Below are 14,784 nucleotides of genomic sequence, written 5' to 3' on the forward strand. Positions count from 1 at the left end.
GTTTATACTTGTGCCATTGAGCATAAGCATCGCGATTCCAATTACATAATATCATACAACAGTAACTACTAATACAAACAATAAGTAAGAATGCAATAACACAAATAGCTATTACAAACAATTGTTTAAGCCAGGATAAGTTGGGTAACCATGATGTAAGTTTGTCTCATACCTCTTTAAGCCTTCAAGAAATGTCATCTAAAGTGATTTGATGCAAATGCAATGTTCACTTTGGATAAATAATTTTAACAGTTTTCTGGATATGACTATGAGACCTTTTTATCTTAGCCCACCCATCTGTGCTAATAATTTTTGTTTTTGTATCTAATTTAAATCATAATTAGAGTTAGGGCTTGGATCTGAACTTTACTGGCCACTGCCTTTGCTGTTTTGTCTGCCATAGCATTTCTCAGTTCAGGGATAGTGTTACCCTGGGAGTGTCCCCTACAATGCATTATAGCCACTTTTGAAGGTTTTACCACTGCTTCCAGTAACTGCATGATTTCAGTAGCATGCTTGATTTCTTTCTTCTGTGAGGTTAATAAACCTCTTTCTTTCCAGATAGCCCTGTGAGCGTGTACCACCCCAAAAGCATACCTTGAATCAGTCCAAATGTTGATAGGTTTTCCTTCAGCCAACGCCAAGGCTCGAGTTAGGGCTGTTATTTCAGCCTTTTGAGCTGATGTCCCCACAGGTAATGGTTTTGCCTCAATGACAGCGTCTGTGGTTGTAACTGCATACCCAGCGGGCTGCTCACCATTCTTGACATAACTGCTCCCATCAGTGAAGCAGCTGTCTGCATTTTCTAGCGGAGAGTCCTTTAGGTCCGGGCAGCCAGAATAAACTGCCTCCATGGTTTCAATGCAGTCATGCTGTACAGGCTCCTCAGCAGCCTTGCCCTGGAGGTAAGCTGCTGGGTTTAAAACGTTAGTTACTTGGATACTCACATCCTCTGATTCTGCTAGGACAGCCTGGTATCTGAGAAAGTGAGATGGGGTTTCCTTTCTGTGTGAGCACTGCTGACACTGTGTGAGAGACAAAACCAGTTATCTGCTGGCCCAGCGTGAACTTGTGAGCTTCTTCTATGTTCAGGATCACAGCTGCCACTGCACACAGGCAGGCAGGGGGGCTCTCCTTGGCTGACCACGTCCAGCTGCTTGGAGAAATAAGCCACTGGCCTTTTGTAGGGTCCCAGCTTCTGTGCCAAAAGTCCCAGCGCCAGTCCTTGTCTCTCATGTGAGAACAACAGAAAAGGTTTAGTGACATCTGGTATGCCCAGTGCTGGAGCTTGCATCAACTCACGTTTCAGAGTTACAAATGCATTATTAGTCTCTGGTGTCCAGCATAGGTGAGTTCCCCCAGTCTCTTTTAGGAGTTGGTATAAAGGTGGCCTGGGCATTTGACAAATTGCCTCTTTCCTGTTGTCTCCCAAGGCTCTCTCCCCTCCTGCCAGTTCATACCCCAGATATGTAACTTTCTGGAGGACTAGCTGAGCCTTTTCAGGGGAGACTCTATATCCACTTAGTCCCAGAAAATTTAAAAGACTTACAGTCCAGTTCTTGCAGTCTTCACGGGTCCTTGTTGCTATCAGTAGAGCATCGACGTACTGCAGAAGTGTACCTTCTCCAAGTGGCAGTGTCCAGGCTTCCAGTTCTTGGCTAATTGATTTCCAAATATCATGGGTCTTGAATCCTTGTGGCAATACAGTCCATGTAAGTTGGCTTTTTCTCCCTGTTCTGGGGTTTTCCCATTCAAAGGCAAAAATTTCCTGACTGCTTTCAGCTAATGGCAGACAAAAGAGAGCATCTTTTAAATCTAAAATTGAAAACCACACTCAGTCACTTTGTAATTTTGTGAGTAAAGTGTCCTCAGGTCCTGAACTAATCAATAACTTTTATTTGGCTTCTGTACTGGTAGAATTGGGGTATTGCAGGAAGGTCTACACTCTCTCAACAACCTCTGATTAATAAATGTAGTAATTATTGGTTCTATTCTTACTCATGTTTTATGCCTTAGTGTTTATTGTTTAATTGACACTGGTTGTGCCCCTTCCAGTAGTTCAATAATCACTGGGGGAGCCCGTTTTGATCTCTGGAATTTCAACATCTCCTACTAACGGGATCACTTGATTTGTTATTTTACTATCTATGGGTATTTCTCTTCCCTTTATCTAATCTTAGTGGTTTAACTTACACTTTAAAGTCTTAGTCAGGTATCTTCAAGAGGCTTCTTTGGTTGTAGCTTCTTTATACAGTTTTTGTTATAATAATATTCTTACTCTGCTGTATAATTCTATACATTATGAAGGATTAGTTTTTATGATACAAAACTAACACACAAAACATTTTCATACAAAATGTTCTCATGCAAACATCTTTACATCAGGGCTATGCTCTGTTTTCCAGGAGACAGATTATAGCACTCTTGTCATTTAATCTTGACACAAACTACAAACTGTGGCTTTATTTTTGGTGGGATTAAAAATGAAATGAATTCTCTTTCAAACCTAGGGGTTTTTTGTTTTTTTTTTTTTTTTTTTTGGTTTTTTTGCCTTCATCTCATTCTGCACTTACAACTGAGATTGCAGAATGTGCTATAAATAGGAGGGGTGAGGAAAAGTTAAAACATCCTCTTAAGACATATGGCATGAGATTGAACAGCACTTTAGTTTGACAGCTGGTAGAAGGCTTTTCTGTATCCCCCTTGGTTTAGGAAGGGGGATTCAATCATTTCTCATGTAGCATTTGCTTGTGTTTTGTCAAGATTCTTTAATTCACTAATTAGAAAATCCAAAAATTTAGCTAGATTATAATAATTTTGAAGCCTTCTGAGGCAGAACCAGGAAGGTTAGTTCACATTTGTAGGATTTCAAATATGTATCAATTCTTATACCAACTCTCAGGATAATATTGGTTGAGACAAATTATACATCTATAAGACTTTAACCACACCATTTTTCAGTAAAAAGACAAAACAAGTTAGACAAAAATTAAACTCAAGAATACGTAGAATGCTTTAACTTCTATTTGATCTCTCACCAAGTCACTTGCAATGAAAACACAAACAAATTACAAACATTAACCAACTGACAATGCGAGCAATTATGGTGACACTTTACATTTCATTGGTTTTCACACAGCTCCATCTCATGTGTTGGTAGATTCCTATAAAAGAAAAGTGAAAATTTGGCCCACTAGACCGATTATTAAAAAGTAGTAAAACTTTTTGGGGCTAACACAAAGTGACAGTGAAGCAATGGTTATCACATTTAGGTGTGATTTTGCTGCTTGCAGTTTCCTTGCTCTCAAACTGCTTTCTTTATCTTTGATGTCAGGACATTTGACATTCCTAGAGAAGAGAAAAGAAACAAACTTCCCCCAACCCAAAAAAATGAAAAAATATGTCTGAGTGAAACAAGAGTTTAATTGCATTAACTTATTCAAGTGGAGTTTTAGTATTTATTCTATGAAGTGCTTGTTGCACCACTTTTGTTGTCTCCCACAGGTTTTCGTTGGGGTTTCTTCCAACTGATTCTTCAGTGGGGGGAGTGAGACTGCTTTTAAAAGTTTTGCAAGAGTTGCAGTCTGTGAATCAGGCATTTGGATTGCCTTTTTTTTTTTCTTCAGGGTTTTAATAGGCTTCTGCTTTTTGCCCTGGAGCAGTTTGCCTTATCAGTTTGCTCCTTTTGTTCTAGTGATTTTCCTTTTGGACAAGATCAAGTTCGGCAGCAAGCAATGTTACTGCCTAAACCCCCTTTTTTTTTTTTTCTTTTTTTTTATTAACAAGTCCACCCCAGGAGTAGAGAGGTGACTAACAAATTAACCACGGAAGGATAGCAAAACATTTTCTCCATAGGTTTCTCTACAGCCCCCGCAGATGAGGCTGCATGACAAATACCTGGGCCTGCACAGGGACACCACCATCCCCACAAGGCAGCAGCTGCAGAATTGGCTCCAGGGTTAGAATCTGCCAATTCTAGTTTTCCACAATAAACCACAGACTGGTGGCGGGGTTCCCCACAAGATAGGAGCTCCAGATTCGCCTCAGGTCTGAAACCTGCCAATTCTGGCTTTTCACAACAAAACACGAAAGGCACAGGGGCACGGGTCCCCTCCAAACAGGAGCCTTTCAGCTCTGCACAAGCACCACATAACAGGAGCCTTACAGCTCTGCACACCCAAACCTGTTAATCACGTCCACAATTCTTACAACTTCTGCCATCACCTTTGCCATCGCTTTTGCCTTTTCCTCATCTCTTCTTACATATACTTGCTGTACTTTTCTAACCAGTTCCTCTCAAATTTCTCACTATTCTCTGCCACTCTCTCCTTACTCTAACATTATCTGCACTTTCTTTTTTTTTTTTTATTCTTGCTCTTTCTAGTCTGATACCAAGCTCTCTCCTCTGGCAGCTTGGACACCACCCACTCCATCTAGTAGAAGTACAATACCACTTTCTCTCACAATTAATACATGCACACAAATACAAGCTTCACAACTGTTTTCATATACTAAAAAAGGGATTTCAAAAGGGAAATCAGATGGAGCTACATTAGAAAGGCATTGGGGTCTGGATGTTTTCAATTCAATAGCTAAAATCTTTTCTCCTCTAAAATCTGCCCCCCCTTCGGACAGTAAGGTTGAATTCCAAACCAACGGTTTATATGATTTATCCTCATTCACTCTTTGCCAAACTCTTCGCTTTTCTCTGGCCGAGCCCGTCGCCGGGGTACGGAACCGCAGATAGAGCCCCTCACTCACTTTGCACTTTGACAGCACATCTCATCCACTCTCACTCACACAGCAGCACAATAGCAACAGACAAACACAAATAGCCGTACAATATCGCATAACAGCGGGGTCCAACCCCTTAAAGGTACCTTTCACAGTGGGATCCAACCCCGGGGGGGTCCAACCCCCTTAAAAGTACTTTTCCTCTTGCCCAGGACTAATTTTGGGAGACCCAGTCTTCCTCGGGACTTTCAACCCACCCTCAGGGACTCGAACCCTGGACCTGCAGGTATTTTGTGTTTAAAAGGAATAGCAAATACCTTAATTTGGTGCAGATGGTCCTTGTCTGCCCCCACCGTGAGCCAAAGGACAGCTGAGCTCCCCCTGAAAATTCAGGGTCGCGACTGGGAGGTCTGCTTCCCCCTGGATCCAGCAGCCGGGCAGAGAGGGTCCCATCTCGGGGTGCCAGATGAATCGTGCCGCAACCGGGCCAGGAGACACTTCAGAGACAGAGTCAGAGAAGTGGGTATTTGCTTTATTCGGCGCGCTGGGTGTGCAGGGATCGCTCCTCCAAACACACACACCTGGTGCTCTCTACAACACAGTATTAAGGGTTAAATTATGAATATTCATCACATTCCTTGGGACAGGTGTGGTTAAACAAATTATTTCTCGGAAGTCATTAGCATATGGGCCACGCATGCGCTGTGTGTCCTGGTGGTCGTGCTGAGGAAGGCCTCTCCTCTTCCTCGGGGGTCTTTCTGATGAAGGCCAGTAGTCATCCTCGCAGTGAACTTTTTCACCTTTCTCCCTGGGCATGCGTAGTCCTTTGAGGGATGATTCAGCAATCTCTGAGATGATCCTTGTCCCCTCTATCTTGACAAGATCAGGGTGAATTCGGCTTCTCAGGCTTTGTAATTAACATCTTCTGTCTGAACTAACATTTGTTGTCTCCCAATAGTTAACTGTGCTTACATGAGTTAGTTATTGACTGCCCCTTCTTCAGCACCAGGGCTCTGCCTGTCGTGGTTTGACGCAGCTGAGCATCAAGCACACGAAATCTGTTATTTTTCATAAGGGGAAAATAAGAAAATATTGAGGAAAACTAGAGAGCTGCGAAGCAGAACAGGTTCAAACTTAAACAGTTGCTGTACAAAGAAAAAGTTTATTACCAACAGAATTAAAAGTAAAAAGAAATAACAAGAAATTCAAGCAAACCTCCCCTCTCTTCCAGCACTTCCCTCCTTTTACCCAACTCGCAGAAAGCATAACATTACATGGGATTTTAGTCAGTGTTGCAGTTCTTGAAGAGTCTCTTTGTTATGCTTAAGGAAAAAAGGGTTTTCTTCTGCATCACGTGGTTCCCAAAGTGCCACCAACAGCAGACCCGCCCGGGAAGAAACAATCTGCTGTGGTGTAAAACATCTCTGCCCTGAAAAATCTCACAATTCCTTCACACTGCCAGACATGGGCCTTCACATGGGGTTATTAGTCTTTGTAAGGATGAATTACTTTGGCCTGAACGCAAAGGGGTTTTTTTTTGTGACAGGAGGTCTCTAAAAGCCTCTCAATACTTCTATATAGCCTGGCACAGGCACTTTTCATAATTTTCCTGGGCCACAGGTGAACTTTCCATCCCTCCATGTACTCCAAATGGATCAAAGAGACAAACAGTTTGTGATATTACAGTTTCTTACCACGGCCTGCAGGAAGTTTTTTAAGCTGCGCACGAGAATCGCGGCCCCGCCCTCTTTTCTCCCGTCGCCATTTCCAGCTCCGTCCCACAGGACTCACTTTCTCTTCTCTCTGACTCCGAAGCCGCCACGTTGAAGAGTGTTCTTGTTCGGGCTCTACGGTGGAGAAAGCCTGGCTCCCTTTGTGCTGCTGGCTGCGTGGTGTCCTCTTCAGTTCAGCGCGGAGTGTGCTGGCTGCAGACAGGAGGCTCCGCCGGCTCCCGCTGGCTCCGCCGGCCCCGCGTGGAGAGGAGAGGGACCCGCCGGTGCCAGGGAGCCGCGCCGGATGGGTTTAGCTGTGTGGCACTCCATGGCTGGCTTTAGCTGCCTGCGGCTCTGGGACAGTTCCCCCCCAGCAGTGACACAGGGTCTGTGCTGCGGCGTTGGGAAAGGAGGGGGTGCAGGGGCCCTGACCCGGCGGGGCCCGGAGGCTCCAAGGCCCCCCCACCTTCTGGCAGGAGAGCTGGAACGAAAGGAATTCCCGCGTTTCCATGTGGTTTAAATAAGTAAACGGGGGACCCACACAAGCCCCTCACAACCCCTGGGACTAAGCTGGCCTTTACTGGATGCCACAAGACACCAAAAATGCTCTGTCCCTGCCCTCTGCTACTGCACAGGGACAGGAAATACAAGGAAAGGCCCAGGAGCTGAGAGAAGGACCAGGAGAGATCCCACCCCGAGCACTGGCATGGGCACAACAGACCCAGCCTGGGCACAGGGAGGGAATTTATTCCCAACCAAATCCCAGCAGCACAAGGAGAAGGCAAAGAAATCTCTCCAACACCTTCCCCCCACCCAGCGCGGATCACCCGGAACGGGGGTCACCAGGGCTCTGCCCCACGGGGGTCACTGGGGATCATCCAACGCCAATCCTCCCACGGGGGATGGAGCTGGAGCAGCGTACGAAGCTCTTCCCGCACTTGGGGCACTCGCAGGGCTTCCCTTAGCGGTGCCTCCGTTGGTGTTTGGTCAAGTTTGAGCTGCTGGAGAAGCTCTTCCCACACTGGGGACACTTGTAGGGCCTCTCCCTGGTGTGGATGCGCCGGTGGGTGATGAGGTGGGAGTTGCATTTGAAGCCCTTCCCGCAGTCGGGGCAGCGGAAGGGCCTCTCATCCGTGTGAATGCGCTGATGTACGAGGAGGTGGGAGCTCCTCTGAAACCTCTTCCCACACTCAGAACACTCGTAGGGCCTCTCCCCAGTGTGGATGCGCTGGTGTGCCCTCAGGGTGGAGCTCCACCCGAAGCTCTTCCCACACTGCAAGCACTGATAGGGCCGTTCCCCTGTGTGGATAACCTGGTGCTGGAACAGCTCGGAGCTGCTGATGAAGCCCTTCCCACATTCCCCACACTCGTAGGGCTTTTCCCCAGTGTGGATCCTCTGGTGCCTGATCAGGCTGGAGTTCCATCTGAAGCCCATCCCACATTCCACGCACTTGTGGGGCTTCTCCCTGCCCTGAGGCTTCTCCCCCAGCTCCGAGCTCCCCCTGGATCTCCGGCTGCCTTCCCCGCACAGGGGGGCTCTTTCCTCCTTGGATCTCTCTGGGCTGTGTTTGCAGCCCCTCCTCGTGCGACATCGCCGGGGCTTTTCCTCCTCCTCCATCCGGCCACGCCTTGGGAATGACAAATCCTGGATTGGGGAAAAAACAAGGGGTGATCGACATGGGCTGGGGGTTCCTTCTGCCCAGATCCATCACCGGGCATCTTGTGTCTGTAAAAACACAGAGACTCAGCCCAAAAGTCCCCCAGACATTAAGACACAGACCAAAAACTACCCAAAACATCAAGATTCAGAGAAAGCCCGCTCCAAAATATAAACACATTCAGCCCCCACAAAAATACCAAAGCACCAACATGGACCCCAAGAAACCTCAGAAACACCAAGATTCACCCACCGGAAAATCGTGGATCCCCCTCCCTAATCACCTGCTGGATGGGGGGGGGGGGGGGGGGGGCAACGCTCCTGGGGCTGGGGGGAGGCTGCAGATACAGCGAGTGCTGGAACCTTGCGGTGCCTCCTCTTCCTGATCCTCCTCCTGTGTCCCTACTCTTCCTCACACTCCTCTTCCTCACACTACTCCTTCTCCTGCAGAATCCCACCTGCTGCTCCCACGGCCATCGTTTCACCATTCTGGTCTCCAGCCCTGCTCCTCCAGCCTTTCTCCTGCTCCCCCCAGGCCCAGCACCCAGCCCTGGCTCGCTCTGCCCCCCAGAGCTCTCGGATCGCACAGCACGAGCAGCGATGCAGCTGCGGCAGCTCGGGCTGGGGCAGCGCTGGGCTCTCGGCCGCTCCTGCCCGCACTCGGCCCCCGCCGCAGCCACTTCTGCCAGCACAGCACGGCCCGGCCCGGCCTTGGCGCTCCCCCCCTCCCACCTCCCCAAATTCCCCTGGCGGGGGGCGCCAAGGCCGGGCCACACGTGGGCTCCAGCTGGGGAGCGCCGGGCGCTGCGGCTCTGCCTGGCAACTGCTGAGTCACCAGCGCCGCGCCTTCTGATTGGCTGAGCGCTGCCTGAGGGCCGCGCCTGCACCAAGGGGGGACACCCTGCTCCAGGGGGGATGTCCCGAAAACCGGGCACCCCCAGCGAACCAACAACACCAACGCCTCCTTACAAACACATGCTCTGAATCTGCTCGGACACAGCCACACGCACTTGCACACAAGCAAGTGACAGCACAAACCAGCAGCTCCACAAAATGGCACTGACTGACACACACTGCTGCTCAGCCAAGCTCCTGCTCAATTCCTCAACTTCCAGAACAACAACAAAGCCGGAACAGAACCATGGACATCGTTTCCTATACAAAAGGCAGTTTGCACATTCTCCCAGAGCTAATTAAGGACATGGACACCCAGCAGGGGGAAAAAGGGAAGTCGAGAAGGGGTCTCAGCAACAGGGGACGGATGGTGTTGGTGTGCTGGGAAGGGATTGGTTGAAGGGAGTGTGCAGGAATATGGTTAAGGCAAACAGCAGCAGGAGGAATCTATGTGGTAAGAAAGGAAAAGGAAGATGGAAAAGAGGAGGAAGAGAAAAAAGGGAGGACAGGGAGGCCTTATAGCACAATCTTATCCTCAAAATTTCTTTGATTACTCAGGGAATAAGTGGGAAAGATGAGCAGGGGTGTTTTATTCAACCACTCTTAGTAGATGTGGGGGATGGGTTTGAAAGGCATCAATTTCTGTTTGCTCCTAATTATGATTGTAATTTACTGGGAAGGGATTTGGTGGCTGAAGTGGGAATGCAAATTCATATTGTCAAAGGAGATACAGAGGCTAATGCTGCTGGACCTTTGTGTCAAATGTCTGCGGAGGCCTCTGCTGAAGTGAACCCAGAAGTGTGGGCAGCCCCACGGAAATAGGGAAAATCAGATATGGAGCCTCTCCAAATTCCTCTGAAGCATCCAGGACAAGTGGTGTCTAAAAGCAATACCCTGTTCCAAGGGAGGCAAGGAAGGGGTTACAGCCTCTTACTGAGTCCCTGCTAAAGGCAGCGCTTCTGGAGCCAGGCATCTCTCCCTACAACTCTCCTCTCCTGCCAGGCAAGAAACCCCATCATGGACACCAGAAGGAAATAACAATTTTCAAGGCTTCAAAAGCAGATTAACTGAGCCTCCTGCCCTGGCCCTCCCAGACAGGGAAAAACCATTTGAATTGCATGTGGATGTTAATCAGGGCCATGCCAAAGGAACTCCTGGGCTCAAATGTTTCACCCAGTGGCCAGAGAGTGGCCTCATTGTCTGCAGAATTGTGCAGCCCCGGCTTTAATGGGAACTGAGGCCTGAAAACTGACAGCAGCAGAATCTCTGACTGTTCAAGCCTGGCATCAAGGTAAAGCTTTGTTAACCAAAGGAGCCTCTAAATGGATGAGCAGCCCTCGGTTCTTACAGAATGAAACTTGTTGGATGGAACAGGAGGATTCAGAGTTGAGGACAGGGGAAGGGTTGAACCCAGCCTCCTGTTTGAACGGCCCTGGACACGGGGCTGGCAAGAAACCCATGGCTGCAGTCAAGTGACAGAGCTCCAGAGCCGGCCTAGGAGAGATTGACCAGACATTCCCTGGCCTGAGGGAGAAAAGGTGTTTAGGGATGGGTCTGCAAGGGCAGCAGAAGGGAAAAGAGTGACAAGACACGCTGCTCTTAAGGAAAGGGAAGGAGACAAAGCGCAGCTCAGCGCCCGCATGCTCAGCTCAAAGGGCCGAGCTGGGGGTGCCTGGAAGAGCCTGGCACTGAAATGCCCTGAGCAGGAAGGCTTCAATATCTTCTGCTAACAGCATGGCAGCTCACAGCGGGGCAGAAGCATTTCCGACTGCTTCAGCAATCCCTGCATCAGTTCTTAAGGCATGTTTGGAACAAACAATTCCAAGATATGGGATTGTGGAAGCAACAGACACAGACAGGGGAACTCATTTTACAGGAATGACCTTTCAGGCCATTCTGGCTGCTTTAGGAACACAGTGGGACCTCCAAACGCCCTGGCACCCCAGAGTTCGGGTCGGGTGGAAAGAATGAATGGGGAAATAAAGAAACACCTTCTGAAGCTGCTGAGAGAAACCAAGATGCCACGGGTACGGCTGCTGCCATTGGCTTTGGCAAGAAGAAGAGCCAGACCTGTAGTTACAAAAATGCTGCTAGCGAGGATTTTCTTGTTATTTTCTATGTTCGTGAGAGACTTTTCTCTCTCACCGAAGAGGTAGCAGGGAATGTAAACAACCCAGACACCTGCAACCTTGAAAAGTCTTGTTTATGGTATAGTAGAAAAATATTTTGACAATGGATGTTTTAGGATTTTAGCCAATCACCCCCAAGGGGTGGCTGGCCCTTTGTCCAATAATTAAATAAATCAATCTTGCTGCACAACTCCTGCCTGCTGGATCTTCTCCTCCTCCTCCTCCCTATGGCTGCGGGACACGGTGCTATACCGTAGGAACCAGGCCTGCGGTAATACAGACCCAGGGCAGATATTCAATTATCTCCCCTGGAATCCATGTTTGGAATTCCTTACCCTGGTGTGATAAATGAATGATAAATGTTGTCTTTCACATATATGAATCAAATATTTAGAAGTGATGATGGATTGTGTAGAAAGAGTGTTACAGTAAAATGTAGTTAAGTAGAAACAAGATTGAGATAAACTGTAACTTTGAAATAGTTGTAGTAGTAGTAAGTTAAGAAATGTATTAATAAACACACGGTAATAAATGTCTTTTGAGCTGAGAAACTACAGAGCCAGGAACCAAGACATCTTAGAGAAACAAAGAAGATAAACCGCATGCATCCCAGGAAGATTGTTACCTCATCAGAGCTCACACCGCCCAAGGGAACTGGCAGCTGCAAATGAGGCTGGAGACTGCGGAGGCACCGGAGAGAGGGGGCCTGTCTGCAGTTCTGAAGCGATCCAGAGGACTGAGGCGGTGTCCTGCTGGGGGAAGGGGCAGAAACGGGACAGGGGGAAAGGGGAGGGACGTGTAAATTCCTTTCTGGGTTAATGAATATGTAACAGTTCAGGAGAGTACTTAAGCCCACAGTAAAATGAATGGAGGGCGCCTCTGGCAACATTGCCAAGCGCCCCAGGCTGTGATTTGCCTTTGTTCTACTAATAAATGTCCAATATTACATTGCCAAAAATGTAGCTTCTGTATTCATTTTCTTCAGCCTTGATCCTCATACACTAAAAAGGTTGTTGGAGAGTTTTTGTTCCCCCCCCGCAGTTTTGGTGACAAGATTACATCATTAGAAGGTTTTTTCTTAATAATCCTACTTTGACATTGTCAGTTGGGTCTGGGCCAGGGGTGTGAGAGTCAATTTATAGTCTCAGGAAAAGAAATAGCGAAAATCTTTATTAGTTTAGGGGTTTTTTTATGTATGTGTGTGCGTGGCTGTTAGTGATGGCAGAATTTTGCAACGGGTTTTTCGATGTTCACATTTAGGTTGCATTTTGCAAAACTGGAAGATCTTTAAAGGAGACCCTTTAACTCATAAACAGTTAAAAAAAAAACCATGAAAAAAAAAAAAGGGAAAGGAGCAGCTTATGGGAGGGGGGGGGAGGAGGGCCCATAGGTGAGTCACCTGATGGCTGCCCCGGAGGAGAAGCTTCCTTCCAAGCAGCCAGCAGAGGAGATTTAGAAATGCAAATTAACTCTGCTGGGGGAAGTGTGCACAATGTCCCAGGCTCTCCTTGCCTGCCAGAGGAATTGGGCTGATTCCCTCTGTCCCTCACCCCAAGCTCTGCCTCCCTGCACAGACGGAATTTGCATCGCTAAAGGCAGAGCCCACACTGAGCATCTCTGACTCTGCTACAGAAATCCCTGAAGCTGCAAAGGAAAACAGCAAACGGAGAATGTTGGGAGAACTTCACTCACAAAAGCGGGGGGGGAATCATCCCTCTCCCCACTCCAACATCTGCTGGCACTGTCTGGGTTATACAGGGTGCGTTTGACCACTGGGCTGCTTTTGCTGCCACAAGTTCAGCGAAATCACTTGGGAATCCAACGATGTGATGATTTAATCAGAGAAAAAAGGTCAATTGATGCATCCCTGGCATTTTTGGGAGCGCCCAAAAATGGGGAAAAGATGAACGGCCACCAGAACAAATCCTACAACACCATGGAGCAGCCCCTGGGAACCCAAACAAATTCATACCAGGTGCCAGAGAACCCAGTGATCATATCAATGCATCATTAGATTACAAGCTGTCCTCCAAATCATAACCAAGCCCACAGCTCCAGCTCCTGACCTTCTCACCCACCAATCCACTCCCATGAGCAACGCCACATTTCACCCTGGGATGGCATCAGATTCTCTCTCAGCAGAAGGACCAGGAGGTTGGGGAAAATTAAATGACTCAAACTGCTCTTGGCAAAGAGATGGCAAAGGAAAAGTGGTGAAACAGAGAACAAAGGAAACAAAGACTTAACAGAGCCATGAATATCGGATGTTCTACAAAGTGGGGGTGCACATTAAGGGGCACATGCAGCAGGCGCATCGGGAAGTCTGTACCTTCCAAGGACCTCAGCCACTGGGGAAAGGGACACGGAGATGCGGCCGGGAACATCGGCATAAAAAGGAGGCTGCGTCCTCCAACACTTGGACAGAGCCCACGGGAAATGCCCCGTGGCCTCTCCCTTGCTCCAGGAATAAAGTTCCTTTTACAGGACTCCTCCGGCTCCTCTGGGCACACAAACCTCTGGCCACGGGAACTTTCCCGCACACTCCCGCCGACGGGGCAGCCACCTCTGTCCTACCCACAGCAGCCGGGACGAGCCAGCGCTGCTCCGGCACCGGCTCCTGCCGAGGCAGCAGCGGCAAGGAGAGCGCGGGCAGCCGCTCCCGCAGCGCCCTCACGCCAGGGCGAACACGGCGCCCACACGGCACAACGAACCCGCCCCGGCCCCCTGCCGCCCCCTCCGCCCGCAGCCAGCGCCGAGCCCCGCCAGAACCGAGCGCGGCTCCCACCTGCGCTGGGGCCGCCTCCGAGCTCCGCCGCCGCCTCACCGGGCTCCGGCCGCCGCCGCCGCTCCCGGGCCCGCACAGACGCTCCGCCAATGGCGCCTCTGCTGCGCCACGGCCGCCCTGCCGGCGGCTCCGGGCCCGGGCTGCTCCCCGCTCCGACCAATCAGCGCGCCAGAACCACGACTGACGGCAGCACCGCCCAATCGCAGCGAGGGGCGGGCTCTGCACACGGCCCAGCCTCGCCCCGCGCTCCCAGCGCCCCCCGGGCTGCGTGAGGGGAAAGCCGCAGCTGAGGAACAGCCCTGGAACGGGCCCGGCCCGAGCCGCCATTCAGCTGGGAAGGGAAACAAAGCTCTCCGCTGCTCCCGGCCCGACTTGCCCAGCCCTGCGTGTTGGCTGCCTCCGGCTCCTTGGCAAGCCCTGCAGCCTCCCTACTCCCGCCCCTAATTCGGAGCATCAGTGCATGGCTTTGATTCCCCCGAAAAAGGGAAAACCGCCCCAAACCCCTTTGGCTGAGTGCACGAGGGGAGAGATTTGTGGCAGAAAACTCCAAAAACTCAGAGCAGGATAAGGAGAATTAAAAGAAGACCCTTCCAAACTTCTTCCTCTCACCCATCCCTCCTTCCAGCTCCACCTCCCACCCCGGCAGTGCAGGACACAGGGAATTGGGGCCATGCTCAGCTCGTCCCCGGTGCCTTCTCCCGCTGCTCAGGGACAGGAGTCGTTCCCCTGCTGCACTCTGGGCTCCCTCCCACCAGACAGTTCTCCAGGAACTTCTCCACCCTGAGTCCGTCCCACGGGCAGCAGTCCCCTCACACTGCTGCAGCCCCGGGGGTCACTCTGCCCCGGGGTCAGTCCTGCAAGGAGAGGCTGCTC

General features: G+C 49.7%; 1 pseudogene; it reads right to left on the minus strand.

The window, feature by feature from the left end:
- Positions 1–14,784, minus strand: part of LOC138101859 (uncharacterized) — a 678,931-nt pseudogene that overhangs the window by 319,102 nt on the left and 345,045 nt on the right.

This window comes from Aphelocoma coerulescens, unplaced genomic scaffold (assembly GCF_041296385.1).
Source record: "Aphelocoma coerulescens isolate FSJ_1873_10779 unplaced genomic scaffold, UR_Acoe_1.0 HiC_scaffold_56, whole genome shotgun sequence".
In the NCBI taxonomy this organism is placed as follows: Eukaryota; Metazoa; Chordata; class Aves; order Passeriformes; family Corvidae; genus Aphelocoma; species Aphelocoma coerulescens.